At 50.4% G+C, this 13,999-nt stretch overlaps 1 pseudogene; it reads left to right on the plus strand.

The window, feature by feature from the left end:
- The first annotated feature begins 10,740 nt into the window (after window positions 1-10,740).
- LOC147663435 (28S ribosomal RNA) lies at window positions 10,741-12,037 on the plus strand (annotated as a pseudogene).
- The last annotated feature ends 1,962 nt before the right edge of the window (window positions 12,038-13,999 follow it).

The raw sequence follows: 13,999 nt of genomic DNA on the forward strand, positions 1-13,999 counted from the left end.
TGACCAGTCCACCAGACCACTCTCCTGATGGAGCACATTCCCCTACTAGACCTTAGAAGGCCATACTAAAACATAGAAGCCCTGGTCTCTTAGCACCAGCAGGTGGACCCTACCGGTGTACAGTGTGGGTTAACCTTGAAGGCCTGTCCACCACAATCCATACTGAAGTTCACCTACAGTCTTGCGGGCAGGCCTACGAAGCAGCACACCCTACAGCAACAGTGACTTTGTCACTGAGGTCACAGGACCCTTGAGGCCCGTCCGCCTCACCCATTGGTGTCTCCATTGGCCTTGTTCCAGCAGTACTAATGCAACTCACCAGGGATTGGCAATGTAGGATTTTCATGCACACCAGACTAAGGGGCATGTTTACAAGGGCCTTGCATCATGCTTGCACCACGGAACATGGTAAATGCACGACACAAATCTGCAAGTCATATTTATGAAGCCACGCAAAGCCACTTTGCATGGCTTTGAATGGTTTCATAAATATGGAGTAATGCAACACAGGTCAAATTGCTGCTTTGCCTTACTCTGCTTATGGGAGGCGTTGCAGTGGGTGTTCCTACTCAATTCTATTGTTTTTTTTATGCATTCCCAGATTTACAAAGACTTGAAAACCTGGGACAGATTCAAAATCTTACGCCTCCCCAAGGGAGGCTCAACAAGGAGACAATACGTTATTTCTCTGTTTTCCTCTTTCTATATGTGCAGCACACATACAAAGAGGAAAAAGCCTCTCAGGATTGCTTTTGTGCAGGAAAGTGCCCCTTCCTGCACAAAAACAATGCTGCGTGCAACGGAGGTACCCTTGCACCATGGTGCAATGGTGCCCGCGGTAGCGCTAGGCTGACGAAACAGCACTAGCGCACTTGGAAAGGGCAGGAATGCACAGTATTGGATAAAGACGGTGCATGTCTGCCCTTTCCCTTGTGATGCAGGACAGCACAGCAAAGTAATTTGATGCTTTCCACCACCATTCCCGTAAATATGACCCTAAATTCTCAAACGTCACGGTGTCTCTTTGCTTCAAGCAGCAAGCACTTTGGAGAAGTGTGGCTCACTGGTTAGAGCGGCAGACCCTGAAGCAGAGGTCAGACCCGGGACCAGGGTTCAATTCCCGACGCGGCAGGGTCTTGAGCTCAAATGTCCATGGACTCGATAATTCTCGCTTCGGTGCCTGACCTAATCATGGGTTCACACTCTGCAACTCTGGGCATTAAGCTTGCTTAATCTCCACAACGGCCCCCGCGGCGGGATGCCTGGCTTTCACATTGGGGATGCCCTGTAGGGGCTATCTCAAAGGGAAAAACCAGGATGGGTTCCCAAGGCAAGTGCGGAGATACCCCTTCGGGGGTCGATTCAGGGGCTATATAAGAAACATAATAATAATAATAATAACATGTGCTGCCTGCTTTGGGGCCACTGCAATTACGCAGTAATGGAGGGCAAAATTATGTTGCAGTGTTGACTAAATTATGGATCAAAGAAAGGCTGCAGCTTAATGTGGTACCTTTTATGATACTTTGTTATTTTGACATTTTTACACATACTAACAGTCTCTGCAAAGCTTTTGCCTCATTAATAGCAGCACTGAGAACGTGACCAGTCAACCTTTGTAAAGGGCCCTCCACTTCACAGCAACACAAGTCACGTTGAGATGCAAACAATTTTTTAGGTAAAACCATCAGCTCACGAAGCAGATGGTGCTTTATGTGGCAAACACTGCAGAGTTATAATTATGTGGAAAACATTTGCAAACTACGATATTTTGCCATTCATGTTTGAACTTCTTTCCTGCAGTCTCTGGTGGGTGGTATTCCTAAACACCTACAGTGCTCATGGAGAGACAAAGGAGGAAGGTGACTAATAGTGATTGCAGAGGATAGTAGCCTGAAGGAGAGAAAATAACTGATTGAGATAATCTGAAGACCACTACCTATTTTTGACTCTACCAATGTTTGAGTCTCTTAATTTCAGAATTGGTGCATTTGCAATTCTGATTGCTATCTAACTTGAGTAGTAATTACACAAACTACTCATAAAATAGTTGTATCTCATTCATCTGATACTGCTAAAAGCATCTGCAAAATCAACAGGTCTGGGTTGGTTTAGAGTGCTATGTCTAGATACATTAACAGGAAACTAAGAGGCATCTAATGCTGGCTTCATGGCATCTTGTGTGAAGAATGTAAAAACACATGAATAAAATTTTGCATTGACCGTGGATCACAGAAAGATGTCATCAATAGTGCTCCCCAACACGTGGGGCCTCCTCTCATCGAATCGAAAGCCAAATTTTATGTTCAGAAATGGTTAGAAAAAGAGAGGAGAAGTGCTGATGAAAGAAACTGCATGGCTCTGACACAAATGGCTTATGATTCCACTTATGAGTATTTGGGACATTCTGTGATTGAAAACGTATCCCACATTGTAAATTTACTTTAATGTCAATAACTCATATTAACCCCTTCACTGCGGCGGCTATTCCGCCGCAGTGCTAAGGGGGCGGGTTAGAAGAGAGGCGGGCGCATGCTGGTGACGGAACCGCTCCGTCACCAGCGTCGGTTGCGCTGTGCTTATGACGGAGCGGTTCCGTCATGGCCCCGCCTGCTCAATAGAACGCTCAGCGCAGGAGCGGAATTCGCGCCGCGCATGAGTGGCGGGCGGGCCATGACAGAACCGCACCGTCATCAGCACAGCGCCACCGCAGGTGATGATGGAGCGGTTCCGTCATCAGCACTTAAGGGGTTAAAGCTAAAATAAACGTGTATCTATTAGTTGCATTAAATAATGTTATACGGTGTAACTCGTCAGTGAAATGCCAAACATACTAAAAATTTGGATGTTTTGCTCTTTTTAGCCACACCTCTGACTCCGCCCACTGGCCCAATCCTCGGAATATTTCCGCCCCTTGAAACGCTGTACGTAGAACTGTACAATGCGACTCCGACCGACATGGATACTCCTGAGAGTAGGTCAGAACCGATTCAAAATGACCGAACAGTTTACCTTCCGACCGCGAACATCGTAATCGGTTGGGCGGATTGCAAACTGACCGAGTCGGTGGATGGGTTCTGACAAGGTCTAGGAGAATCCGACTGTCTGTCTGAGGCTTTCCGCACAACATTGTAATCGGCCCCTAAGTGTCTGTGCGCAGTGCTGTGAAGTGTGGTTGTGCTAGGCCCAGATAGCACACACCGTGTGTTGACTTGAGCCCTTTACAATTTACTTAAAAAGAGCTTACATATTAAAACATACATATTTAAAATCTTAGCATCAAGATGTACAAAACAGAGCATGTGTGTCGTGCAAAGCTGGCTTGAATGAACAGTGCGTACGTTTTCATAGTGCAAATTATGAGCACATTTCATGGGCCAGAGTTATTAGAAGCTGCACTGTAAATCAATGGCACTTCACACCATACAGTCAGATTGAAGTAGAAATGCCTGTTCTAGAGCATGGGACGGTATATGAAGCTAACCAGAGGCTGGACCACAGGGGGCATGTTCACCCAGGCACTGACTTCGTGCAGAAAAAAAGGTGGTCAGCAGGTGCTTAATTTGCAAAAAACATAAGGACCAAGGCTCTCGTCAGGAGACCATTGCAGCTTTGACCATACATTTCCCCTTCCATGCTGCCAATTATAGTAACAACACAACTAGTAACCATCAAACTCTTACATGTGTGACAATACAGACTATTCAGGCCCCCAATGCTATAAGAATGGCTTGGGTGGCAAGTAATAGTAATTTTTAATGTATATTGAATTCATAATTAACTGTTGTTATGGTCATCTCTAAATTATCCAGACAGTGCCACCTTGTGGCAGACTGTCATAAGCGCCCGTGCTGACAATTAGGTGCATGCCGAGCACCAAAAAACACCTGTTTAAATTAAACACTGAGGCAAGACGGAAAATGCTTGATAAGTGCATTAGTCCAGATGGGCTAAATTGTGCAGAGTATTCTCAAACACCTGCATGAATTTCATACATCTTCTTGCCAGGATGGGATCTTCACCAGAGAGGCAGGCAGGTGCGTTAATCAAGACAAGCCGCCTCCAGAAAATCTGTTTTAAGCTCCGCACAGTAGGCACAGGCACATTGAGAACCAACTTTGGACAGGAATGTCAAAAATGGATAGCCCCTACTCTGCCTGGAGTTACCTGTATCAGTCAGTCAAGAACCCACAGGCAGGATGTATGTCAGTACAACGCGATCTTTTAGATCGCGGTACTTGACATCGCGGGCATTACAACGCAAGTCGTTACAACGACTTGCGTTGGAGGGCGCGGATTTTGGAATTTTATAATTTTATATTCCAACACCAGTCCACGTAACAGTAGGGAAGGTGTTGGAATATAAAATTACAACATTCCTTGTCCAACAGCGCCACCCAGAGCAAGTCGTAGTAACGGCTTGCGTTGTAATGGCAGCGTTGTAAAGGCACTGCGGTTTAAACACCGCGTTGTAAACAATGCTCCCCCACAGGCAGCCATGCTATGGGCAACCCACACCTCCTTTGCTAATTTGGCCACATAGGGTAATAAACACATGCATGTCAATGTATTTTGAACAGCAGCTCATTCAATACAGGCTTGGGGGGCTACTGAACCTGGATAGCTAACAGGTATATAACATAGGAAGCTCAAACAACCTATTCAGGCTCTGCTTCTCCTGCAGGGAAATGCTTGAGCACATTATCTGCATTTGCCCTTCCTCGCTGATACTTGTGCATCAGAGAATAGTCTGAATTCTTCCAGAATTTCCTTGTACTGAGCCCAGCGAAAATAATAAGCAGTTGAGGGGCTACCTCATAGCCGTCTATGGCGTGCAACATAGCAAACCCCTCCCCTATCAGACAGCAGTCACACTCACCCTATGGAACACAGCACTTAATGCTCTGGGTTGGCGTGGTAGAATTACACAGGCGACACCTCTCTTTGACACTGCACAACTGGGTACACTGGGGACACACCCAGTTTTCGATTAATTGGACCTTATTGGCCTCTCTAAGCTGGAGGACCTCTGAGCACACAGAAGGGTTGTCCCATTAACTGAGCTCCAAAACGAATATCACCAGGTTCCTACTGAAACCTACCGCTATCTACAAATTTGGCATGCCCTGCAAAAGTCTCTGCCGAGGGGAGAGGAACTCCCTGAATCCTCACCACTAGAAGGTAGATTATTGACTGATTATATGCCTAACAAAGCGATCTCACCTATTACAAGTTGGGTAATAATTCCCCAGATGCCCTGGGACTTCTCCATGAACATTGGGGGAGACCTCCTTGAATGAGTGGCATGGTGTGAACATGACCCTTTCATTTTTCACAGACTGAAAAACATGCATGCCATAACTGGAGTAATCACAATTTGTCTAGAGGCACATCCTATGCCTCACTAAAGAACATGATTTTACAACCTAAAAATACAAATAGAATCCTAAAATACTTTACTATACAGTTACGGATCGGATCATAAGAAAGGGGCTAGTATATTTACTGCCTATGCATGCACTTTTATTTTGCATGCTTTATATGAATAAGAACAGCGCAAGTAGCTGGAAAACTGGGGAGGTAAGTCATGTCACCCTGTCGAAAGCTCCAGGCCTGTTGAGGCCTTTGAGAGTAGGGCTGAAGCATGTTGGACAATGTAGGGTCATAAGACCATAGTCTCCTAAACACTCCTTAATATTTAGTTTTATCTTCCCAGACCACCCAGTGAATAAAGGGATACCTTTGAGTGAGCAAGGTATTTTTAATCTATAGTTACGCCCCCTAGTACATTTCTTTTAAGAGCTCCCTGGAACACGGTTGAGCCCACCCTGACCTTTAGGAGTCAGGGTGAACCCGATGATGAAGCATGACAATACCAGTGTGCATGAGGGTTATTTAAAGAAATCTAGTTAGGGCGAGCACTCCACCCTCACGCCATGCTGTTGAGACACTAGGTGGGATACCTGTAAGTTTTTGTGGATTTAGTTTGCGAGGACGTAACCCAACCCTCCTCTTCCCAAAAGGTGAAAAGGACCTCTCCACCCACTAGGGCTGGTTAATGGTTCCCCACCATTCCCAGGTCCTAGTTTATAAAAAATGCCACACTGCCAAAAGGAATCTATCAACGCGGAGGTGCCAACTTGCATGCCCAGAATGTGCAGGATTGTGCCACAGTTTTCATTCGTGCCCATTGGAATTGTTCCTTTACCTCTGAAACACAAGGAATACAGTGTAAGTTTCCGCACAATTAGGGGTTAACCCTTATCTTCTACCTCTGTATATCAAACCACCTCTGTATCCAAGATTTCCTGACATGGGGTATCATTCATGCAATTTTAGTGGGACACTCGAAGATGGCCCCAGTTGGGGTATATGTTTTTGATGGTTTACATTAGAGTGGGTAGCGCATCAATTTTGTATGAGTTATTAGCCCCCCACTCTCCATACCTAACTGAGTGTTAGACTGGAAAAGTATTTTTACGGGGTGAGCTCGTAAACATTTGGCTAGTATCGATTTTAGCTAGGGTTGTACGGGCGTCACCAGCTCTTCTCTCCTAGTGTGTGCATGGGGGTGCAATCAGTGCAGGCGGTGTCTTTTCATCTACACCTGTGCGAGACGATGTGTAGTGAAGAATGTGCAGCTATTTGAATGCTGTTGATGGCTGCAATGTACCCTGTGGTTACGTGTGTATCACCCTAAACCTTGGCATGCAACGTGACCCTCGTGGTGCAACGTGACCACCATGGGCCAGGTGTCTTCTCTATGAACTTGTTTTTGAGACTTCTGTATGGGCTTCTTTTTGCTGGTCTTTTGGGCGCCTCCCTAGATCTCATGTGATCTGTTATCTCATTGTTCATGAAACAGAGGTGATTTGGAAAGCCGTTCAGTGGCCACCATGTACCCCTGCTAGTGTAATTTTGTGGTATTTGAGGTTGAACTTACTGCTTTCTCCAGATGGTGCATGTAAGGCCTTGTGTGTTAACTGATTGCTAGGCCTGATACGGGGGTGAGTAAATTCTTTGTTCTATCCTTGCTCAGAGCTGTAATGGGCCTCCTTCCTCCAGGCACCCACCTGCCCCGCTCAGACCACATCATCCTAGTGTGTTTGGATCTGTGGTGCCCGGCTTGTGGCTAGGGACATTTGACTAGTGTACATGCTCCTGTCTCTATTTTTAGAGGAGTATGACATGGTGATCAGACAGTGGAAATTTGAAAAACTCGAGAGGAAAGAGATAAGGAAGCATTAGTAGGAGCACAAGGATGCAGAGTGTCCTGGGCTACGGCCACGTGCTCCCACCAAAGTTCTGCTTGATTATGATGATGATGATCCTGGACTGCACTGGACTTTTGGATGCTTGGCTACTCTGGTGAACCTCCCTACTGACTTGATGCCATTGCAAACACTTTGCAGCCTATTTATTTTTGTGCATGTGCTGTTGAGGATGTGGATCTTCACTATCCCAGCATACGGAAACCCTGGTTTCCGACGGTTGAGGACAGCTTAGTTTTGGAACTAAAAAGGGAGTCCCCATTTGGCCTGAGGCTTCTAGCATTCGGAGACGTGATTTGAACGACACGCCTTGAAGAAATATTGGTCCCGAGCTGGATGCCCGAGAATGGGGACCTTTCGATTTGGTTATTGGAACCGTTGGAAAACGAGGCAGCATCTGTGAGGCCTGCACAAATAACATGACTACATTTGTCCTTCACTGGGAACTAAACACCCAATTGGAGCGCCTGACTCGCAGAGGGTGGCATTGCAGAGCAGTCTAAGGCTTACTCAAGGTAGGTGGTGTGGGCTAGTAATCACCATTTGTAGGTGCGCAGAAATAACACTCAATAATTGATTGTCCAGTCTGTACTTTGTTTTATAAAAGTAATAGTACATTTATTAATCACACACACTACTCAATACTATACACCAATTTACAAATATACATAAGCTGTTGGAATTGCTTGGTGATATTGCATAACATCTCCACCCCTCCCGCTGGGGGGTGGGGTCTAGCACCACTCCCATGTATGCACATAATCTTGCCCCCAATGAAGTTAATTGGACATAACCTGGAGCGAGGGCCCTGCGCACTGGCACCATTCCAGTGGCGACCCATCCCTTTATTTCAACAAGTATTTAAAATAGAGAACCCTGCCTTGGTGATACACAAACCTGACTGAGCATATCCTACTGACCATGAGGTGTGCACCTCTACATCTTAAGGGCTAGCAGTCTGGGTTCTTCACCTAAGCGCAGCAGCAAGAATACATGTTCAAGCATCACTTTAGAATGACAGTACTAGAGCTGGGTGTAGTTGGCATAGCGCCACTATGCAGAATTTTGGGAAAAAATGTGTGGAAAACGAGCGCACGTCCTAAGGGTCTGTGTGCCTGGGACAGAGGTCCATCATGCATGGGCAGACTCCCCGATCTCCCCGGCCTGGCTGGGTTGAGAAGCGGGGACCGGCCCTGGTTTCGGTCAGTGCCTGGGGTTTGGGAGCCCTCGTCCTGCGGCTTGCCAAGTGTCCATCTGCCCGGGACAAGAGTCCCTGGTGCAGAGCCCCTTAGACCTGCAAGGCTCCATGCGTCCCGGGCAGTCCTCCCCCGGTCATCTGGGCCCCAGGAGTGCCGGTGTGCCTCCCCATGCCTAAGGCCCAGCGTGGGGTTTCTGAGCCCCCACCCCCTACCGAGCCCACGGCATGGTAAAGTGCCCGGGACAGGCTTCATGGGTCCTGGGCAGTCTTCGCCTGGGTGTCCGGGCCCGAGAGCTCTGGTGGTCGTGCCGTGCCTGAGGCCCAGCTGGGGTCCCCGAGCCCCCGGGAAGCGGATTCTCTGAGCCATGCGTGGGCAGGCGGGAGCCCTACCGGGAATGCTTGGGGTGGGCAGATGGGAGCCCTTTCAGTCCTGGCCATCTGGCCGCACGCAATGCTTTCCAATGGGGCAACCAGATGGCTGGGCTGCCCTGGAAGTCCCGATAGGGGCTCATTTGCCTCCCCGATCCCAGCCAGGGCTCCAGGAAGTCGGAAGCCCTGAGCCCTGTCCCTCTGCCACTCTGCCAAAGGCCTGGGACGGGGTTCCGTTGTGCCTGGGGAGACTCCCCTTGCTTGGCTGGGTTCAGGAGCACCGGCCGGGGCCCCTGAGGGCCCCGGGGAGGAGGGCCTCCCCACCCTGGGCTCTGTCCATGGTCCTGCCGCATGGCAGGGTACCCGAGATGGTGTCCTGTGGGCCCGGGGAGGCTTCCCCTGCACTTCCGGGCCTGGGAGCCCTGGCTAGGTCCAGGGGCCCGCCGGGCCCCAGGTCGGGTGCTTTGGCCCTGGGCCCTGTCCCCCAGTCCTGCTGTACTGCCAAAGGCCCAGGACGGGGTTCCATTGTGCCTGGGAGCCTACCCTTGCTTGGCTGGGTTCAGGAGCTACTGCCGGGGCCCTCAGGGTGGCCTCCCCATCCCGGGCTCCGTCCTTGGTCCTGCCGCATAACAGGGTGCCTGGGATGGTGTCCTCTGGGTCCGGGGAGGCTTCCCCTGCACCTCCGGGCCTGGGAGCCGTGGCTGGGTCCAGGGGCCTCGCCGGGCCCTGGGTCGGTTGCTCCGGCCCTGGGCCACATCCCCCAGCCTGCCGCACTGCCAAAGACCCAGGACGGGGTTCTGTTGTGCCCGGGGAGCCTCCCCTTGCTTGGCTGAGTTCAGGAGCTCCAGCTGAGGCTCCTCAGGCCCCCAGGGAGGGCCGTCTCCTCACCCCGGGCTCAGTCTTCGGTCCTGCCGCGTGACAGGGGGGCTGGGGAGGCGTCCATTGCGCCTCCGGGCCTGAGAGCCCTGGCTGGGTCAAGGGGACCTGTCGGGCAATGGGTTGGGTGCTCTGGCCCTGGGCCCTGTCCTCCGGCCTGCTGCTATACCAAGGGCCCAGGACAGGGGTCCGTCAGTCCCTTCAAGCCTCCCCTGCTTGTCAAGGTTTCCGCAGGACCTGGGTCGGAGGACCCGTCGGGTCTCCCTCATAGCCTCCATGGCTGGGGCCCAGCTGGGGCCCTCGGCCTCTGGTCCCCCATGCCCCGCCGCCCGCTCACTCTTTCTTTGGGGCACAGAGTGACCATATGGCTTTCCTTTCGTGCCCAGCCATCTGGTTGCACCTTTCCCCTCGGCCATCTGGTCGCACCCAATGCTTTCCTATGGGGTGACCAGATGGCCGGGTTTCCCTGGAAGTCTCGATGAGGGCTCATTTACCTCCCTGATCCTAGCGAGGGGTCCAGGAGGTCAGGTACTTTCGGCCTTGGGTCCCCTCTGTCACCTCATGAGCACGGATTACAAGAATGGGGGGTAATTTTCCTCTGGATTACTAGGGAGAGGGTCAGTCAGGTCTGGCGTTTCTGAAACCGGGGAAGGCAGAACCGGGGCCTGCCCGCTGGGGCCCCTAGGGGTCAGGGTACGCACCTGCCTCTCAGCCCCTTGCCGATGGTCCTTTTCTCTGAGTTTGCTCAGTTAGACCTCCGTGAGGTCCAGCGATTCTGAAACAGGGAAAGGAAGAACCGGGTCTACTGCCAGGGCCCCCAGGGGCCCGGGTGCCCATCTGCCTCTCAGCCCCTTCCCCCGGGCTCCCATTCTTGGCCGCCCCTTGGGATGGGGCCCCCTGCTCCCGGCGCGACTGTCGACTGGGGCGGACTGACCTCGTCGCACCACCGGGTGGGGAGGCCCACACAGGGCGCCAAGTGTCTCTGTGGAGATGTCGGTTATCCACCCGACCCGTCTTAAAACACAGACCAAGGAGTCTAACACGTGCGCGAGTCCGAGGGCCGAGCAAAACCCTGTGGTGCAATGAAGGTGAGTGCCGGCGCAAGTGGGATGAGGTGGGATCCTGCCGCGCTTCCAGCGCCGGGCACACCACCGGCCTGTCTCGCCCACTTCGTCGGGGAGTTGGAGCATGAGCGTGCGTGATACGTCCCGAAAGATGGTGAACACTGCCTGGGCAGGGCGAAGCCAGAGGAAACTTTGATGGAGGTCCGTAGCGGTCCTGACATGCAAATCGGTCGTCCGACTTGGGGTGAAAGACTTATCGAGCCATCTAGAAGCTGGTTCCCTCTGAAATTTCCCTCAGGATAGCTGGCGCTCTGAGCCCCCAGTTTTATCTGGTAAAGCGAATGATTAGAGGTCTTGGGGCCGAAACGATCTCAACCTATTCTCAAACTTTAAATGGGTAAGAAGCCAGGCTCGCTGGATGTGGAGCCGGGCATGGAATGCGAGTGGGCCACTTTTGGTACGCAGAACTGGTGCTGTGGGATGAACCGAGAGCCGGGTTAAGGCCCCTGATGCCGACGCTTATCAGACCCCAGAAAAGGTGTTTGTTAGTATAGACAACAGGATGGTGGCCATGGAAGTTTGAATCCGCTAAGGAGTGTGTAACAACTCACCTGCCGAATCAACTAGCCCTGAAAATGGATGGCACTGGAGCGTCAGGCCCGTACCCGGCCGTCGCCGGTGCTGAGAGCCGTGGGGGCTAAGCCGCAACGAGTAGGAGGGCCGCTGCAGTGCGCATGAAAGCACGGGACAAGGGCCCAGGTGGAGCCGCCGCAGTTGCAGATCTTGGTGATAGTAGCAAATATTCAAATGAGAACTTTGAAGGCCAAAGTGGAGAAGGGTTCCATGTGAACAGCAGTTGAACATGGGTCAGTCGGTCCTAAGAGATGGGCGAGCGCCGTTCGGAAGAGACGGGCGATGGCCTCTGTTGCCCTCGGCTGATCGAACGGGAGTCGGGTTCAGATCCCTGAACCCAGAGTGGTGGAGACGGGCGCCCTCGCGGTGTCCAGTGCAGTAACGCAAATGATCCCGGCGAAGCCGGCCGGAGCTCCGGGGAAGCGTTATCTTTTCTTTGTGAAGGGCAGGCTGCCCTGGAATGGGTTCGCCCCGAGAGAGGGGCTCGAGCCTTGGAAAGCGTTGCAGTTCCCGCGACGTCCGGTGAGCTCTCGCTGGTCCTTGAAAATCCAGGGGAGATGGTGTAAATCTTGCGCCGGGCCATACCCATATCCGCAGCAAGTCTCCAAGGTGAACAACCTCTGGCATGTTGGAACAAAGAAGGTAAGGGAAGTCGGCAAGTCAGATCCGTAACTTCGGGATAAGCATTGGCTCTAAGGGCTGGGGCCCTAAGAGGGGCTGAGCGCGCACCTCGGCTGGAGGAGGCGCCTCCCTCTGGGGCGGCGGCAACTCTGAACCTGAGCCGGGCCCTTCCTGTGGATCACCCCAGCTGCGGTGGTCGCCTCTCCCAGTGCCCCCTCCCCGAGGTCGCAGGGCCGGCGTTCTGCCTCGGCCGGTGCCTAGCAGCTGACTTAGAACTGGTGCGGACCATGGGAATCCGACTGTTTAATTAAAACAAAGCATTGCGAAGGCCCAAGGCGGGTGTTAACGCGATGTGATTTCTGCCCAGTGCTCTGAATGTCAAAGTGAAGAAATTCAATGACGTGCGGGTAAACGGCGGCAGTAACTATCATCAGAAATCATTAACCTCCTCACCGAATTTGACAAACCAGCACCTGCTTCAAACAATGCAACAAGCAACAATGATTTAGATCACAATATAGGCCTTAGTTCACCCTCCGTAGCAGAGAAAGACACAACAGTAGACATCAGCGAATCCATCGTTTGTGGCCTCCTCAGCCAAGAATGACATTGGTACAACAAACCTTAAAAATCTTCCCGATGTGTACGAGGTCAGCAAAGATGTAATAACAAAGAAAAGTGACTACACCAAAAAAGTAACTTATTGGAAATACCCAAACAAAAAGTATAAATGTGACTTGTGTGGAGACATATTGGGAACTTTTGAAGAACTGAGAAAACCTGTCTCCAACAAGCACAAAGGCTTCTGTCTTAAAACGTACAGCTCAAAATATGACAAAGAAGCCGAATACCACAATATTGCATGCCATTATGCCAAATGTAAAGGAAGACCTCACAACGGAGAGCTGCCATTCCTGTGCAGCTTCTGTTACCTCAGATTTGGAACAAAGATTGGTGTTTCTCACCATGCTCGGCATGCTCGTCCAAGAGCGCAAAATGAGGCTAGACTAGCAGCTCTAGAAAACAGCAAACCGTCAAAATTATGGTCACAGGAAGAAATATTGCTATTAGCAGAATAGTAAAAAGTATATGAAAACAAGAGGAATATTAATGCGCTGATAGTTCCACATTTTGACAATAAAAACAGAAAACAAATTGCAGAAAAAAGAAGAGATAGAAGAGCTAAGAGCAAAAAATCGGCAAAATATGTACTGCAAGCATCAAATGTTTCTGAAAATGACTCTTGCGATGAACCAGAGGTTACGGTGGAAGTAACAACAGGAAAGGGCAGAGCCTTTATCAATCGCAAATGTGCGTAAATAATCAAAAACTTTGATGAACTGGAAGATAGAATCACAGAAATCGAGAAGTACACCCAAAATGTAGAGCAACACGATGCTGCTATGGATCTGATGGATGAGATAGTGACTTATATCTCAGAAAACACCACTGATATAAGTCCTGCACCAGCAAGTGTACCAACAAATGAACCAGCAAGTGAACTCAATATTGAGCCTATGAACTCTGCTCAAGATAAGCACCAGAATGCCTCAGTAGGGAACAAGATAACAAAAAATGACAAGAAATACGGAAGGCTTAATCGGACGCACAAGGAAAATTATGCAAAAGCAAAAGGCAGCTATAAAGAATACCAGGCAATGTTTAAAAAAGACAAAAATAAAATTGCTAGGATTGTCACTGATGGGGCAGAAGATGCCACTTGCCAACTCAGTGCTGATGACATTTTTCAATACTACAAACGCAAAATTGAGAAAGAAAACAATAAAAACCCTAAATTCATGCCAATTGATCGAATACCGGAGGATTAAGAAATTAGAAATTTATGTAAAGAAATAACACTGCTCGAAATGGGTGCCTGGGGACGCCCTCCTCCACCGCAGCCAGGGGTGGGTTCCTCTGCCACCGGCGGGAGGGACGTGGAGGAGATAGCGAGGGCCTGCGTGAGG

The sequence above is a fragment of the Lissotriton vulgaris genome, unplaced genomic scaffold (assembly GCF_964263255.1).
Source record: "Lissotriton vulgaris unplaced genomic scaffold, aLisVul1.2 SCAFFOLD_336, whole genome shotgun sequence".
Classification (NCBI taxonomy): domain Eukaryota; kingdom Metazoa; phylum Chordata; class Amphibia; order Caudata; family Salamandridae; genus Lissotriton; species Lissotriton vulgaris.